Here is an 18,306-nt window from a genome sequence, read left to right on the forward strand (position 1 = left end):
CTCGTGTTCGATTCCTGACCAGGTCATGGCTTTTTACGGAGACCTGAGGGCTGGATTGAGGTCAACTCAGCCTGCGTAATTACAAATTAGGAGCTATCTGACGTTGAGATGGTGAATCCGGTCTAGAAAGCCAAGAATAAGAGCCGAGAGAATTCGTCGTGCTGACCACACGACACCTCATAATCTGCGAGTGGAGAAATGGCGTGGAATGACATTAGAGGATGAATAAGTTTGAGTGTGTTTTTAAAAGTAGGAAAGAGCACAACATGAAGATAAAGTTGGAATTCAAGAGAACAAATTGGGGCAAATATTCGTTTATAGGAAGAGCAGTTAGGGAGTGGAATAATTTACCAATTGCAATCATTTAAGAAAAGACTAGGTAAACAACAGATAGAGAAATTGCTACCTGGACGACTGCCCTAAATGCAGATCAGTGGTTTGGTTTGGTTTGATTTGATTTGGTGCATTTTGAAGATTGCAGTGAACTACTTACTCACATTTCTCCTGGAACAGTGTTACAGAATTTAGTTAAATTTTAGTTATCTTTCATGTTGTTTTTGTGGACACGATTTAACTGAAAAGAAGAGCTGGGTAGGAGAAGAGGATGGGACGTAGACTTCATAAAAAGAGAACTGTCATTGTTCACTTATAATAGAGCGTACAAATATTGAACTAGCTGTCCAGTCTGGAGGTTTCAATATTAATCCCTGCCAAGAGCAGACACCTTCAAATGGAACGTGAATGGGATTCATTTAATGAAACGTTTAAAAGTCATTTATAGTGAAAAGAAGGCAATTACAGACGCCGGCTGGCAGATTCCACCAGTTGCATTTTATTAAACGAACTTGGAAACAGTTGCGCATTGCGATAAAACTGAGATCACTTAAAGGGACATTTCCTTATTACGATTGCAGGGATTTTCAATGCGTGGTATCTTCAACAAACTTAAACACAGAGAATGTTAATGAAAATACGTCTATACAGTAAAAGCTGTCCTCAACGGAAACCCAATGGACTGGAAGATTTTTCCGCTGTATACAGGATTCCGGTTCATAGAGGTGGTTAAAAAATAACATAAAAATCATAAGTGCATACCTTCGTTAGATAATCCAGCAGTATGTTTATATTTTGTGTGATAGTAGGCCTATATACAACAATGACTCTAATAATGTTCTTGGGTTTAAGTCTCACTAACTACTTTTATACTTTTTTCGAAGACGCCGACGTGCCGGAATTCAATCAATCAATCAATCAATCAATCAATCAATCAATCAATCAATCAATCAATCAATCAATCAATACTGAACTGCATTTAGGGCAGTCGCCTAGGTGGCAGAGTTCTTATCTGTTGTTTTACTAGACTTTTCTTAAATGATTTCAAAGAAATTGGAAATTTATTGAACATCTCCCTTGGTAAGTTATTCCAATCCCTAACTCCCCTACCTCTAAACGAATATTTGCCCCAATTTGTCCTCTTGAATTCCAACTTTATCTGCACATTGTGATCTTTCCTACTTGTAAAGACACCACTTAGACTTATTCGTCTACTAATATCACTTCACATTTTCACACCAGGCAAATGCTGGGGCTGTACCTTAATTAAGGCCACGGCCGCTTCCTTCCAACTCCTAGGCCTTTCCTATCCCATCGTCGCCATAAGACCTATCTGTGACGGTGCGACGTAAAGTCACTAGAAAAAGAAAACGTCACTCCACGCATCTCTCTACTGACAGCTTGGAACATACCACTTAGCCGAGCAGCTCGTCTCCTTTCTCCCAAGTCTTCCCAGTCCAAACTTTGCAACTTTTTCGTAACGCTACTCTTTTGTCGGAAATTTAGTTCCGCAGGAGTTCTTTTATGTACCGATAAATCTACCGACACGAGGCTGGCGTGTTTGAGCAAATTGGGGTCAGAAGGCGAGCTCCTCAACCGTCTGAACCGCACAGCAATAATGACTCTAACCACACACACACAAACGCTGGTTCATCAGCTCTAACAAAAAACTACTCTTGCTTAGAACCTCCTCACACTGCACAGTAGTATACAGTGCATACACTTATTTAATACAAATTGCACGTTTTATAGGAACACCACCAATAATACTAATAATAATAATAATGCCGTATAGGCGACCAGCGCGTCTGTCAGGATGGGGCCCTGCCTATGACGAATTCTACTGATGAAGACGGAACACACACACCGAGCCATGTGAATTAACCAATGAAGGTTAAAATCCCCGATCCGGCCAGGAATCGAACCCGGGGTCCTCTGGAACAAAGGCCAGCAAGGAAACCATCTAGCCATGAAGCAGGACATAACACTAAAAGTACAGTTCTGTCATTTACTCCTTCCAGTAATCCAGACACTACTATTCCTGGCAGCACGACACTCAATTAAAACACGCCGAATAACGTCGAACAATTCGCGTCATTTTCCATTAGTGAAATAGACTGACCGCCTCTGTAATGTAGTGATTAGTGAGATTAGCTGCCACCCCCCCCCCCGGAGGGCCGGGTTCGATTCCCGGCTATGCCACGAAATTTGTAAAGTGGTACGAGGTTAACTGAGAAGAGGGGGGGTTCGATTCCCTCCGCAGCCATCCTTGAAGTCGTTTTCCGTGGTTTCCCACTTCTCCTCCAGGCAAATGCCGGAATGGTACCTAACTTATGGCCGCGGCCACGTACTTCCCACTTCATTGTCTATCCCTTCCAAACTGTCCATCCCCGCACAAGGCCCCTGTTCAGCATAGCAGGTGCTGCCGCCTGAGTGAGGTACTGGTCCTCCTCTCCAGCTGTATTCCCCGACCCATTGTCTCACACTCCGGGACACTGCCCTTGAGGCGGTAGAGGTGGGATCCCTCGCTGAATCCAAGGGAAAGACCGAGCCTGGAGGATAAACAGATTAAGAAGAAGAAGAAATAGACTTATTTACGGCTGATAGCATGTCGGTAGTACTTCAGAGCTCCTTGGGCTACACTATAAGCCTGAGATGACAAAATCAAACAACGGAGCTCCAACACGGAATTGGGATGAATTAGGAAACCTTTGGCAAACTCTGAAAAAAAAAAAAAAAAAAAAGTTTCAGTCAACCTGAAGTGTAAGGTTTACGAAACATGCATACTGCCAGTTGCGACTTAAGATTTTGAAACCCCACAGTGCTGAGAAAGTATATATCAGCCACAGAGCTATGGAGCTTAAAGGACTGTGTGAGAAACAAAGTCATGAGAAGCAAAACAAGAGTGAGGGACGTTGAGGTGGTTGGGCACGTACCAGAAGCTCAGAGAACAAGAGGATCAAGGGACTCGTATGCCTCGTCCATACCAGAAGAACCATTTCAATACGACATCTGCTAAGAAACGATGGTCTTGGTAAAACAATCATCAAAAGAAAAACTGAGGTTAGGAACACCAGAGGCAGGCTAAGATTGGTGTACGTCAACCAGATAATAGAAGATACCAGCTGCCTGACTTTTTTTTCAAGTTGTTTTATGTCGCACTGATAGGTCTTATGGCAATGATAGGACAGGAAAGGGCTAGGAGTGGGAAGGAATCGGCCTTGGCCTTAACAAGGTACAGCCCCAGCATTTCCCTGGTGTAAAAATGGGGGAACCACAGAAAACCACCTTTAGGGCTGCCGATAATGGGGTTCGAACCCACTATCTCCCACATACTTGATACTGGTCACATTTAAGAGACTGCAGCTATTGAACTCAGTGCCTGACTTTTAGCACTCTCTAAAGGAAGGATGAAAGAGAGTGATGTGGCGAACTACTGCCAACCAACCTGCAGGTTGATGACAGAAGGAGAAGAATCTACACTCACCAGACCATAAAGGTGGAATGCTTCATTTTTTTTCAAAATTCATCATTTGTTATGTAAATAATACAAATAGATTCCTTAGCTGGGTATATTTTAACTTTAGGTTCTTCTTCCTATAGTGTCCTGAAAGTTGGCCTCAATCACAGCGAAGTCTGTACAATGTTTGGCTGTCCTCATCAGTCTACTTGAATCTAGACCTGTCCAGTTCCTCAGCCAAGAGTGTTTCCTTCAAAAGCGACCTCTACGTCCATCAGTTTAGTAAGTTGTACTTACCATACCTCATAATATGCCCGAGGTAGGCTGACAACAGCATTAGAGATGTAGTCACTATATGAGCTCTGTACCATCCTTTGGAAAAACACATCTTTAAGGTATTTATTCTCCTAATGGTGTTAGGTTGTTCTTTCTAATTCAGAGTCACTCAAATTTTATTAATATAAATACACTGACTGACAGAGCAAATGCAACACCAAGAAGGAGTGGTTCGAAAGGGATGAAAGTTGGGGGAAAAACAGAGACGGCAGGGACGAATAATTGATGTTTATTTCAAACCGATATGCAGGTTACACAATGCGCACGGCATCGACTCAGTAGGATGTAGGACCACCGCGAGCGGCGATGCACGCAGAAACACGTCGAGGTACAGAGTCAATAAGAGTGCGGATGGTGTCCTGAGGGATGGTTCTCCATTCTCTGTCAACCATTTGCCACAGTTGGTCGTCCGTACGAGGCTGGGGTAGAGTTTGCAAACGGCGTCCAATGAGATCCCACACGTGTTCGATTGGTGAGAGATCCGGAGAGTACGCTGGCCACGGAAGCATCTGTATACCTCGTAGAGCCTGTTGGGAGATGCGAGCAGTGTGTGGGCGGGCATTATCCTGCTGAAACAGAGCATTGGGCAGCCCCTGAAGGTACGGGAGTGCCACCGGCCGCAGCACATGCTGCACGTAGCGGTGGGCATTTAACGTGCCTTGAATACGCACTAGAGGTGACGTGGAATCATACGCAATAGCGCCCCAAACCATGATGCCGCGTTGTCTAGCGGTAGGGCGCACCACAGTTACTGCCGGATTTGACCTTTCTCCGCGCCGACGCCACACTCGTCTGCGGTGACTATCACTGACAGAACAGAAGCGTGACTCATCGGAGAACACGACGTTCCGCCATTCCCTCATCCAAGTCGCTCTAGCCCGGCACCATGCCAGGCGTGCACGTCTATGCTGTGGAGTCAATGGTAGTCTTCTGAGCGGACGCCGGGAGTGCAGGCCTCCTGCAACCAATCGACGGGAAATTGTTCTGGTCGATATTGGAACAGCCAGGGTGTCTTGCACATGCTGAAAAATGGCGGTTGACGTGGCGTGCGGGGCTGCCACCGCTTGGCGGCGGATGCGCCGATCCTCGCGTGCTGACGTCACTCGGGCTGCGCCTGGACCCCTCGCACGTGCCACATGTCCCTGCGCCAACCATCTTCGCCACAGGCGCTGCACCGTGGGCACATCCCTATGGGTATCGGCTGCGATTTGACGAAGCGACCAACCTGCCCTTCTCAGCCCGATCACCATACCCCTCGTAAAGTCGTCTGTCTGCTGTAAATGCCTCCGTTGACGGCGGCCTGGCATTCTTAGCTATACACGTGTCCAGTGGCACACGACAACACGTTCTACAATGACTGTCGGCTGAGAAATCATGGTACGAAGTGGGCCATTCGCCAACGCCGTGTCCCATTTATCGTTCGCTACGTGCGCAGCACAGCGGCGCATTTCACATCATGAGCATACCTCAGTGACGTCAGTCTACCCTGCAATTGGCATAAAGTTCTGACCACTCCTTCTTGGTGTTGCATTTGTTCTGTCAGTCAGTGTAATTTCACCAGAGGATTTCTCAGTAATCTTATATATTGGTTTCATATGTTTAAATAAACGAGCCTCCGTGGCTCAGATGGCAGCGTGTCGGCCTCTCACCGCTGGGTTCCGTGGTTCAAATCCATGTGGCATTTGTGCTGTACAAAGCGGAGGCGAGACAGGTTTTTCGCCGGTTACTCCGGTTTCTTCTCTCATGTTTCATTCCAGAAACACTCTGCAATATCATTTCACTTCATCTGTCATTCATTAATCATTACCCAAGTGGACAACGACAGGCTTCAGCAGCCTGCACAATACCTATCCTCGCCGCTAGAGGGGGCTTCATTCATTCCATTCCTGACCCGGTCGAATGACTGGAAACAGACTGTGGATTTATTAAATAAAAACATGATTCTGTGAATCAGGGTGTAGTTTGAGATGTGGTTTTTTCGAGCCACGTTCTAGTGCGCGAACCGTAACTAACAGCTGACTGACATAGTAAGTGATCCAGCTGCTATGGAATAGGAGTGGACATCTTGGACATATTCTGAGTTTAGTCCTTCCTTGTGCTTAGGTTGTTAGACTTACATGAACAACCGGGTCCCTAAACCGTTATAGCGAAAATTTTGTGTGGTATTTTGTAATTAAGGTTGACATACAGAGGTGTGAATATTGTTAGACTCAGCACTGTTTTTTTATTATTTCTGTTGTGGCATTATTTATCACTAGAGTCCGGATTATTAGGCACTGATAGGTTAGAATGCAAACTTACTTAAGCCAGTAACAAGTATACCCTACACCAGGGCCTCTCAGGGTGCATGCGCGTGGTGCATGCACTGTGCACGGTGCAAAAGACGACTTCGCTTGGTTGACCAGAGTGCAGACCCCTCCACTCCTCTCTCCCCACACCTGTCTCACCCGTTCGGCCTGTCTCCGCGTTCCTCACCTTCACTGCTGTTTCTCCCCCACTGCGAAATGTTTATGTGTGGTGAGCGGAGACGCTCAGTTGTATGGGACAAGGTTACCAGTGTTATTAATTTTTTTTATAAAAAGTGAATTAGAAATACACATACATGTTTGAGAGGAATGTAAACATAATTTAAAAAATGCAGAACCCGTAACCAAAATGAAAATGCTACAGTACTGGAACAAACCTCATTTGTGGATATAGAATGTTCTTCTTCAAGATGTTTCAACTTCCTTAATTCTTTCTCTCTGACGTGTCCTATGATTTCACAATAATTTTCCGAATGTAGTCTGTTGTAGTGTCTTTCAGTAGACGATTTTTTTACGCACGTAATTATCGTCCCACAGATTAAGCATTTGGCGTTATCGTCACGACAGACAAAAAAAATACGAAAGATCCCAGTTCGATTGAAATGGACTTTCGGAAGTCTGTGCTTTCTTCGAAACAGGTTACTCCATTATTATGTAGTTGTACTGCGCTTATCTATTTCACTGATAAACACGTCGTCTACCACCAAACGCTTCGTCGCTCTCAGCACACTACACCATCCGAGTCAAGCCGAGTTGAGGCGAAGCGTACCGATGCACAGTGCACAGAGCCTATGCACCTCGCTCTGCACGCGTGAGAGTTTGGGCGTTTGAGAGGCCCTGCCCTACACTGTACAACGGCTATGCTACGAGATTTGCATAAATATTAGGGGTACAGCCTATAGAACTCCTTGAATTTATGGTACTCTTCCTGCTTTATGGTACAACGGGTTGCATGACATTTCATACAAACCAAATTACTTTGCATTCTAATCTATTACCCCCTAAAAATCCGAGGTATATTTATGACCACCTGCCCATAAAAATGAACGTAAATCTTTTTATGCTGCAGGGTAGCTCTTTTACGTGTTACATGTTGTCTGTTTCAAGTAGATTATAGAACACAAGTTATATTTTTCTTACATTACACCAGTGATGATTTTATAGCCAATTTACACTCCTGTATCAATATTAAAGTCCATTGTTGAGGATTTTAAATTACTATTTTGAGTGTAATCACATAAAATGGAATCATATGAAGCGGTTCTGTGATATTTTGCTGTACTTGAGCGCTGATATGATTCACTGTGCTTTGTACTATCTGCCACTGAAACTCTCGAAAACTGATCTTGTACAATTTTATTGTCAACAGAGCAAAGATAATATTTTAAAATTTATTAATAATACAGTATTTCACAAATCTTAGTCTGTTGGATTAGTATTTTACTGAAAGACAGGGAGATCCATGCTACAAATTAGAAGGACAAGTGAAGGAAAAAATTAAAACTAAGGCAATTTTACTTTTTATCTTCTCCTTTAAGTCTAATAATTTTCACACCTCTGTTACTTCACAGAAATTTACCGAGCATGTTCAGGATGTTTTAAGCAAGCCTAAGATCTATAGGATTGACAGAGTACCACTTTCATTTGACAAGCAGGGACACCTTGGTAACTACCCGGCGAACGAAATAAAGTTCTATGGGATGCTATAAATATTTTTGAGGCCCATTGAGAAAGAAAGCAAGAAATAAAGAAAATAGAACTGGTTGAGTGAGCAAGTCGGTTGCGTCTCGATCTGTTAGGAAATAATGATGTTCGGATAAGGGAAGATAACGAAGAACAGATAGAAGATGTAATGTGTTCGTAACAGATGTTATACGTGGAAGGACAGAGTGTGGGTGGGAATTTTCATCAAGAAAAATCACTGGCATGTAAATGAAAGAGTGATGCGGATACATCTGGCAGTTGCTGAAATTAGGACGAGAATGTCCCGATCTATGGGAGCAGATGGGGATAAAGTAGACAATTTTATGAAACGATGCTTAACGTCGTTGTCAAGGCCAACAGAGGGCAGTATATTTTCAAAGGGTGATTTCCATGTGGCAATTGGAAATAGAGCTGAAGGGTTAGAGAAGGTGATGGGTCAATGTGGGGAATACATGGATGCTTATTGAGAAGGTAAGTGTTGACTGAAATTTTGTGCTACTATGGAGTTAGCAGTTGCCAATTCATTCTTCAAACATAAGGTTATTCACCGTTACACAAGGGAACCATATGCATAATGCTCCATATAATTACTAACTTTGAATGCAGTTTATCTAATACCACATTCAGCAACTTCCCAAAAAATAGACAGCATTGTCGAGTATGTACGGCTGCCAACGTTGGTATTGCAGTTGGGAACACTACTAAATGATGTTGACAGGAAGGTCCTGTACGGCTGCTCTTGATGCAATGATGATCTTCTCGAAGCGATGAAATATACACCAACGTAGCGTTGCTTTGTAGCGGGGAAGGAGAAAGAAATCATGTGGGGCCAGATCAGGTAAGTGTGGAGGACATGGCAAAACCATGACCTGCTTCCTTACCAGTTCTTCTTGTACAAGCATGTAGCTATATGCAGTGGCGTTGTCGCGTAGCATCAGTCATTTCTTCCTACTCCAAGGCTCAGGACGCACACAACGAACTGAATTGCGTAGACGGCGAAGGATCATCTTGTAAGTGTTCTCGTCTACAGTTACTCCTTGTGATGAACTCCATGAGCACAATTTCCAATGCGTTACTAAACATTTCAAGCGTCACTTGCCTTTTGATTGGTCTGTATTTTCTCTGTCATGGTGATACGGGTGATTTTTGCTTCATCATCTAAAGCGATTCGATAATGTATTTAACGTTCGCTCGTTGCTCAGACTGCGACAACTTCGGGCTCCGCCGCTTACATTCAACTACCTTTCAAAGAGGGACGGTAGTTCTGCTTACACTACCTGTATATTCCTGAGTAGTGGTGGGGACGGAGCGGAGCAGTTGTTGTGACGTCATCACCCGGTAGTACCGAGTAAACTACCGAGTGAATGTAATGTGGCGGCACGTTTAAATACGTTATTGGTATGGCAACGTAAATGCAATGCCCTTTTCTCACAACATAATCATTTTGCTGAATACACCAATGTTGCTTTCTTCTGGAGAAGCCTACCTGATCATTTCATCCTTGTGATGCCTCTTGATATAATCCCACAAATTTGATACGCCACCACCCGTCGCGTAAATGCGGCCGCAAAATTTGCATTTTGCTTATTTTTATCACCAGTAATTTCAAAGAACTGCCATGCATCAGACGGTTTTCGTGGCATTTTTGGCACAAATTTCTGTAAAAGTTTATGCAATTCCTTAAATTTACTAAAACACGAATACCATCTCAAAACTAATGCACAATTTTAGCGTGATTAGCTGCCACCCCCGGAGGCCCGGGTTCGATTCCCGGCTCTGCCACGAAGTTTGAAAAGTGGTACGAGGGCTGGAACGGGGTCCACTCAGCCTCGGGAGGTCAACTGAGTAGAGGTGGGTTCGATTCCCACCTCAGCCATCCTGGAAGTAGTTTTCCGTGGTTTCCCACTTCTCCTCCAGGCGAATGCCGGGATGGTACCTAACTTAAGGCCACGGCCACTTCCTTCCCTCTTCCTTGCCTATCCCTTCCAATCTTCCCATCCCTCCACAAGGCCCCTGTTCAGCATACCAGGTGAGGCCGCCTGGGCGAGGTACTGGTCATACTCCCCAGTTGTATCCCCCGACCAAGAGTCTGAAGCTCCAGGACACTGCCCTTGAGTCTGAGGGAAAAACCGAACCTGGTGGGTAAACAGATGATGATGATGATGATGATGATGACTAATGCCACAATTATTATCTACTATGCTTTGCATTATCTACAAAACACAACAAGCGGAGGAAATATAGACGCAGATTAAGAAACACAGACTGAATACAGGCATAATACTCTTACAAGGGGTGGCCACGACGTTCGGATCACGGAGTATCTTCAAACTTTGTACACATTTATTAGTCCATTAGGACAAGATAATGTACAAGTAGTAAGGTGTACTACTAAGGCGTTCTCGAGAAAATCTCAAGAGAAGTTTTCGCGTCGAATATGTACCGGTGCGTTGCGATCATGAGCGCGAAACGGTGGTGGTCGAGTGGTTAACATTCAAGCTCCGTAGTCCCTGGCTCGCTGGATCGAGTCCCGCTTGTCGTTTTGTTTTTCAACACTGGTCAAATTATTTCATATACATTACAATTCAAAGGTAATATACTGAAAAAAGGTATATTTACATGAACTTTTATTGGATTTCCAATGTTTATCATTACAAAAAATATTTTTCTTTCTTAATCTGTTTAAACTCCAGGGTCGGTTTTTCCCTCGGACTCAGCGAGGAATCCCGCCTCAAAGGCGGTGTCCTGGAGCGCGAGAGTTTGGGTCGGGTATACAACTGGGTAGGATGACCAGTACCTCGCCCAGGCGACCTCGCCTGCTATGCTGAACAGGAGCCTTGTGGAGAGATGGGAAGATTGGAAGGGATAGGCAAGGAAGAGAGAAGGAAGTAGCCGTGGCCTTACATTAGGTAGGGGCCTACATCCCGGCATTTCCGAAGGAGAAAGAAATGGGAATCTACGGAAACCACTTCGAGGATGGCTGAGGAGGGAATCGAACCCCCATCTACTCAGTTGACCTCCCGAGGCTGAGTGGACCCCGTTCCTGCCCTTGTACCACTTTTCTAATTTCGTGGCAGAGCCGGGAATAAAACCCGGGCATCTGGTGGTGGCAGCCAATCACACTAACCACTCCACGACAGAGGTGGACTACAAAAAAATTATATCATTTATAATTATCAACAAGTAAACGGACCAATGCATAAAGTATTCCTGAAAATGTATGCCTGTCGTGATTTGTGAAATCCCTCATACCTGACAGTGAAATCGAGTAATGTACCCGGAACTGCTTTGCACCTGGACGTTCTGACCTGCAATATATATGAAAGAATATGACCAATGTTGAAAAACAAAAAGTGAAAAGCGAGACTCGACTCAGTGATCTAGCGATCACGGAGCTTGAACGCTAACCACTCGACCGTCGCCACTTCGTGCTCGTGACCGCAACGCACCGGTACACATTCGACGCGAAAATTCTCTTGCGATTTTCTTGAAAACGCCTTAATAGTACGCCTTACTGTTTGCACATTATCTTGTCCTAATAGACTACTAGAAGTGTACAAAATTTGAAGATTATTCGTGATCTCAACGTCGTGGTCTCCCATTGTTAAACATGTGTCTTGCGTTGCACTGTGCTCTGGTCCTCCGCGAGTACTTGCAGTTGTAAGCGGAGGGGATCAGTGGTGCGCTCTACCGCTACAACCGGATTACTCATCGGTATTACTCGCTCCTTCCCCACCTCTATCCCTGAGACGAGAAAGGAACTGTCGCGGTACCATCCCGTGGTGCAGTCTATCAGCCTGAGCTCACCACAGCCACACTAGGTACCCAGTCTACGAACTTAATGACTGTAGCCGGGCTGAGAGGCTCGGAATGTAGAGGTGCTGGCCTTCTGAGCCCAACTTGGCAGGTTCGATCCTAGTTCTGTCCGGTGGTATTTGAAGTTATTTGAACGTCAGCCTGGTGTCGGTAGATTTACTGGCATGTTAACTCCTGCGGGACTAAATTGCGACACCTCGGCGACTCCGAAAACCGTAAAAGTAGTTAGTGGGACGTAAAGCCAATAACATTATTATTATTATTATTATTATTATTATTATTATTATTATTACTGATGACTAGAGGGCGCATCTTGGCATATTTGCATGTTTTTTGTTTTGTTCTAAGTTACAAAATGCCCATAAGAAATAAAGCCTTTTCGTACCATTTAAAATCGAATGGCTGTTTTACAGTGCATATAAATGCATAAAAACGGAACACGCCCATATTCTTTACATACGTGCATATAAATGCATAATCGCAGTTTTTATTATTTTTTAAATGGAACAACATAAAATATTGTATATTGATGTTCAAATCGGTACAAAAATCCAAATAAATGAATATGTAAAAATTATGTTCGCCGCTGGATTCCTTTATAATACATTGTTGTTGACAGTCAACAGTATTAACAATAGCTTTGCAATGTGTAATATTTTTTCGGTGGCATTTTGTTATTCGGTTCGGATGTTGGAATAATAGAAAAATACTGTTTTACGAGACGTGAAGTAGCAGAGAGGAGAGATCTTTCCTCGATGCTTCGGCAGGGACCAACTTACACGCCCCAAAATGTATTCTTAATTGTATAGAAGATTTAAACAAAACAGCCCGAAACTAAATAATGCCACCATTTTCTTTGTTCCTATGGTCTTGTCACTAACAGGACCTAACCTGTCCAGATCAGTTGTCTTGTCAAGATACCGTTCATCTTTTGTGTTATTCATTATCTGTGAATAATGTGCCGATGTTGGCAAGCCTGTTTAGTGCATTATGAACTCACCGCTATGTTGGATCTATAATCCATACTTTCATTTCTTCGTTGTATGAAGACCAGTAACCACTAGAAATCATTCCAAAAGAGTGACCAGCTAAACTATTCTGCTTCAGAAGTTGATATTTGGAGAACCAAGCTTGTATGTAGAGGAAAAACAAGTATTTAGCAGAGTATGCAACAGTGCATATATTATTGTTCTTTAGTGCATAGATGCACGCATAATTAACCGTTTTAGTGCATATGAATACGCCCTCTACTAATGACTGTACAATTAATATTTTTTTTTGCTAGGGGCTTTACGTCGCACCGACACAGATAGGTCTTATGGCGACGATGGGATAGGAAAGGTCTAGGAGTTGGAAGGAATCGGCCGTGGCCTTAATTAAGGTACAGCCCCAGCATTTGCCTGGTGTGAAAATGGGAAACCACGGAAAACCATCTTCAGGGCTGCCGATAGTGGGATTCGAACCTACTATCTCCCGGATGCAAGTTCACAGCCGCGCGCCTCTACGCGCACGGCCAACTCGCCCGGTAATCAATATTTTAAAGGCTAATGCCTTGTCGATGCAACCACTATCGTTGCTCATTAGCTGTTCGCTTCAATACCATGTAATTGTCACAACCTAACCTCTTCTTGACGTGGTGCGAATACTTCATTCTAAGTCCTCGTCTTCCTTTCTTTCCCAGCACTTTCCCTTCAAGAATGTTAGTGATGAAAGTGTTGTGTCTGATGACATGTCCAATAAATTTTAATTTCCTGTTTTCCATTTCCTTTAATAGTGAACTGGTATTTCGGAGATTTTTCGCTGATACACACCACTATCTGATATGAAGTGACTTAAGTATCACAAGTCCTAAGAAATAGAAAAGGAGTAAAGTCGGTCCGCAGACGAATGCGTGTAGAAAGTCTCTGCTATGAGTAAATGATATAAAATATATGGATAAGATTACTGGAGAGGTGGTTGTGATTTTGAGTTAAGAAGAAGTACAACTGGGAAATCATCTTCTCTTAATCTCTCAACCCGCCGAGGAGTTAAGGTACAACAGTAAGGGCCACGAAAGGCGTGAAAATAGAAGACCCCACAGCCCTCGTAAACATAATACCGTTGGGGACGGAATAGATCAGAGTTTACAAAGGAAGGTCAAATAGGAAATATTAAAATGAGGAGACTGGTACAAGTAAGTGGAAGCAATGCTAATCTAGTTTCAGCGAGGGGCCCTGTGGTCGCCAGTCCACTCTTCCAAGTTGATAGCCTCTGAGGGTCGCCCTTTCAATCGCCTCTCACAACAGGCAGGGGATATCGTGAGCTATTATACAGTCCCTACTCACAGGGTAATGTCCAAGGAATAGACTGCAAGCAGGTTCAATACATACAAAGAGCTTGGGTGGGATACGAGGACGCGCTGTAGTAGTAGACAGATTAAAGGAATTATTTGGAATAACAGTGCATAAATATGCGGGAAAGCGCACATCTTCGTGGTATAGTTATTTTAGGACTGCTTGTAAACCTAAGAGGAAAGACATATAAAAACTAATTCCAAACAAGAACTGATACTAATAATTGAATTGTATGTAGATGAAAGATGCAGAACGAAACTAATGATTGACTGTAGGGACAAAGAAGAAATCGAGGAAGGGAATCCGGCCATAAAACAGCGCCAAACCCACATATGCGACACAGTTCGCACCCGCAACCCTACAAGAGTGGGAAAAGTGGTAGAAGAAGAAGTTCTTCTCTTTGATGTTTATCGTATTCAGGAGCAAGACATGAATAATATCTTTGTAGATTGAATTCATTCACATACTGAATTACACTGAAACACACTATATATTTTGCCACTGTTCCAGTGCCCGTAAACAGGAACAAATGTATACAAATAGGAAGAAAATGCGGGAGTTGATAGTCTACTTGCGGAAGTCATGACATTACACGCTAAATTGCGAGCACACAGTCAACGCCCTGACCTGCTGTTTCTCCGCACAGGGAATCGTGCTCTGACGTCACACCAGCACTGTGCCTGTGCCCAGTTTCATTATATTGCGACAATATTGCACTGGTGCGCGATTTCCGTTCGCAAGTGAGTGTACATTTTTTCACATAAATGGAAACAACAAAAGTCGACATATCTGAGATGATGACGGAAACTCAAAGGGCGTCCAACCATTCAGATTTATTTTTCAGTGTGAATACATCTGTAGCTTCGGTCCAATACTTGAGTGCCATCAAAGTCGATCTACACATTTTCAGGCGAGTTTTGTCACGTTTATACAGTAATTTCTTAACCACACCACCGAGCAAATTGGCCGTGCGGGTTAGGGGCCCGCATCTGTCAGCTTGTATCCGGGAGATATGGTTTCGAACTCCACTGTCTGCACCCCTTAAGATAGTTTCCCGTGGTTCAAATTTTCACACCCAGCAAATTAATTAAGGCCACGGTCGTTCCCTTCCCACTCCTAGCCTTTTGCTATCGCAATGTCACCATAAGACCTATCTGTGTTGGTGTGACGTAAAGTAAATTTAAAAAAAGTCTTAACTGCGTGATATATTCCAAAGAAATAAATGATAATCATCATCATCATCATCATCTGTTTACCCTCCAGGTTCGGCTTTTCCCTCGGACTTAGCGAGGGATCCCACCTCTACCGCCTCAAGGGCAGTGTCCTGGAGCTTCAGACTCTTGGTCGGGGGATACAACTGGGGAGTATGACCAGTACCTCGCCCAGGCGGCCTCACCTGCTATGCTGAACAGGGGCCTTGTGGAGGGATGGGAAGATTGGAAGGGGTAGGCAAGGAAGAGGGAAGGAAGCGGCCGTGGCCTTATGTTAGGTACCATCCCGGCATTCGCCTGGAGGAGAAGTGGGAAACCACGGAAAACCACTTCCAGGATGGCTGAGGTGGGAATCGAACCCACCTCTACTCAGTTGACCTCCCGAGGCTGAGTGGACCCCGTTCCAGCCCTCATACCACTTTTCAAATTTCGTGGCAGAGCCGGGAATCGAACCCGGGCCTCTGGGGGTGGCAGCTAATCACGCTAACCACTACACCACAGAGGCGGTCTAAATGATAATCGACAGCTGAAATATCAATGAATCCAACGCGATATTGAGGTTTTTTTCTATTGGCTTTACGTCCCACCGACGCAGATAGGTCTTACGGTGACGGTGGGACAGAAAACGGCTAGGACTGGGAAGGAAGCGGCCGTGGCCTTAATTAAGGTACAGCCCCAGTATTTGCCTGGTGTGAAAATGGGAAACCAAGGAAAACCATCTTGAGGGCTGCCGACAGTGGAGTTCAAACCCACTATTGCCCCGAATACTGGAAACTGGCCGCACTTAAACGACTGCAGCTGTTGAGCTCGGTATATTGAGTTTTAGCGGATGATGTAATATACCGATACATAGAAGAGACGAAGTTGTGCAACGAGATCGCGCGGTAGCTGACTCGAGAACGCAAAATGGCAGAACGTTCGCAGTTGTGTTAAAATGATTGTTAAGGAACAAGGGTACAATCAAAATTGAGCAATAATCAACAATCGTAAAGTTAAATTGGAAAAATTCGCGAATGAATGGAAGCTTCCATGGCTCAGACGGTAGCGCGCCGGCCTTTCACCACTGGGTTTCGTGGTTCAAATCCCGGTCGCTCCATGTGAGAGGCGGGACAGGTTTTTCTCCGAGTACTCCGGTTTTCTCTGTCATATTTCACTCCAGCAACACTCTTCAATATCACTTCATTTCATCCATCAGTCATTAATTATTGCCCCAGAGGAGTGCGACAGGCTTCGGTAGCCGGCACAATTCCTATCCTGGTCGAATGACTCTAAACAGGCTGTGGATCTTCATTTTTCATTTCGCGAATGAATGCGAGCGAAAAGAGAAAATTTAAGAGCTGGCTGAATGGTTCAGACGTTTGAGATGCTGCAATTCTGACCCCAGCTTGGCAGGTTCGATCCTGGCTCAGTCGGGTGATATTTAAAGGTGCTCAAATACGTCAGCGTCGTGTCGGTAGATTTACTGACACATAAAAAACTCCTACGTAAATAAATACCGGCACCTCGGCGTCTCCGAAAACCGTAAAAGTAGCTAGGAGATGTAAAACCAATAACATTATTAATAGAAAATTTACATTTTCGTGGCATATGTAGCGCAAATGGGATGGGGAGTACAAGTTACGGATAGCAAACGATAGAGTGCGTCGTGACATAGAGAACAAGAGATGTAGAAGGTAGAGAAGGCGGCTCAGCGAGTCGACTACTATACTTCCTGCCATATAAGCGCACATACTAACAGTACAACCTTACTCTTTCTCCCTTGTAGGTAGTTATGTGTCAAGTGAATTTTTGTAGATTTCTTTATTGTGGCATTGATTCATATTTTACGAACTATGTTGTAGATTTAATTATATTTTTAAAGTTTATTTTGTTCTTCTTCTTATTATTTTTAATCTGTTTACCCTTCAGGGTTGGCTTTTCCCTTCGGACTCAGCCAGGGATCCCACCTCTACCGCCTCAAGGGCAGTGTCCTGGAGCGTACGAAATTGGGTCGGGGATAAAACTGGGGAGGAGAACAAGTACCTCGCCTAGGCGGCCTCACCTGCTGTGCTGAACAGGATCCTAATGGGGGATGGGAAGGTAGGAACAGACAAGGAGGAGGGAAGGAAGCGGCCGTGGCCTGAAGTTAGGTACCATTCCGGTATTTGCCTGGAGGAGAAGTGGGAAACCACGAAAAACCACTTCCAGGAGGGCCGAGGAGGGAATCGAACCCCTCTCTACTCAGTTGACCTCACTAGGCTGAGTGGATCCCGTTCCACCCCTCGTACCACTTTTCAAACTTTATTTTCGCGTGGAATTTCGTCCTTGTTGCACCCATATTGTCTGGGAAGTAGTTAAACCTTTCAAATAAATTATAAGTGATAACCAGAGCTAGGAGTTTTAGGTGCTGCACCTTAATTCTTTTTCGCTATTAAAATGTCCAAGTTCGCTTGTCTTGCAAAGAAAACCTAAAATGATCACCCCTGAATTTAATGAATATTGCATTTTCACGACCGCATTCTAATCGAAATCGGCTTTCAACCTATTAGGTCGTGTTACGTACATTTAGTTCGTGTTAGAGAGATGTTAAGTACAGGACAAAAATGGCCAAACAGATACCAGTAGGATCCGAACCCACAACCTCCCTATTCCGCGTCGATTGCACTACCAGTTGAGCTATGGTGACCAAGCTTATCTCTGCTCTATTGGAAAGGATCTAAGCTATAGGTCTGGCACTACTGCTGTCACACTGTATAGTGCGTTTAAGTCGCCCGTTGAGGGCCAAATCAAAGAATATTGAATTTTTCACGACCGCATTGTAATCGAAA

Source organism: Anabrus simplex, chromosome 1 (genome assembly GCF_040414725.1).
Source record: "Anabrus simplex isolate iqAnaSimp1 chromosome 1, ASM4041472v1, whole genome shotgun sequence".
Classification (NCBI taxonomy): Eukaryota; Metazoa; Arthropoda; class Insecta; order Orthoptera; family Tettigoniidae; genus Anabrus; species Anabrus simplex.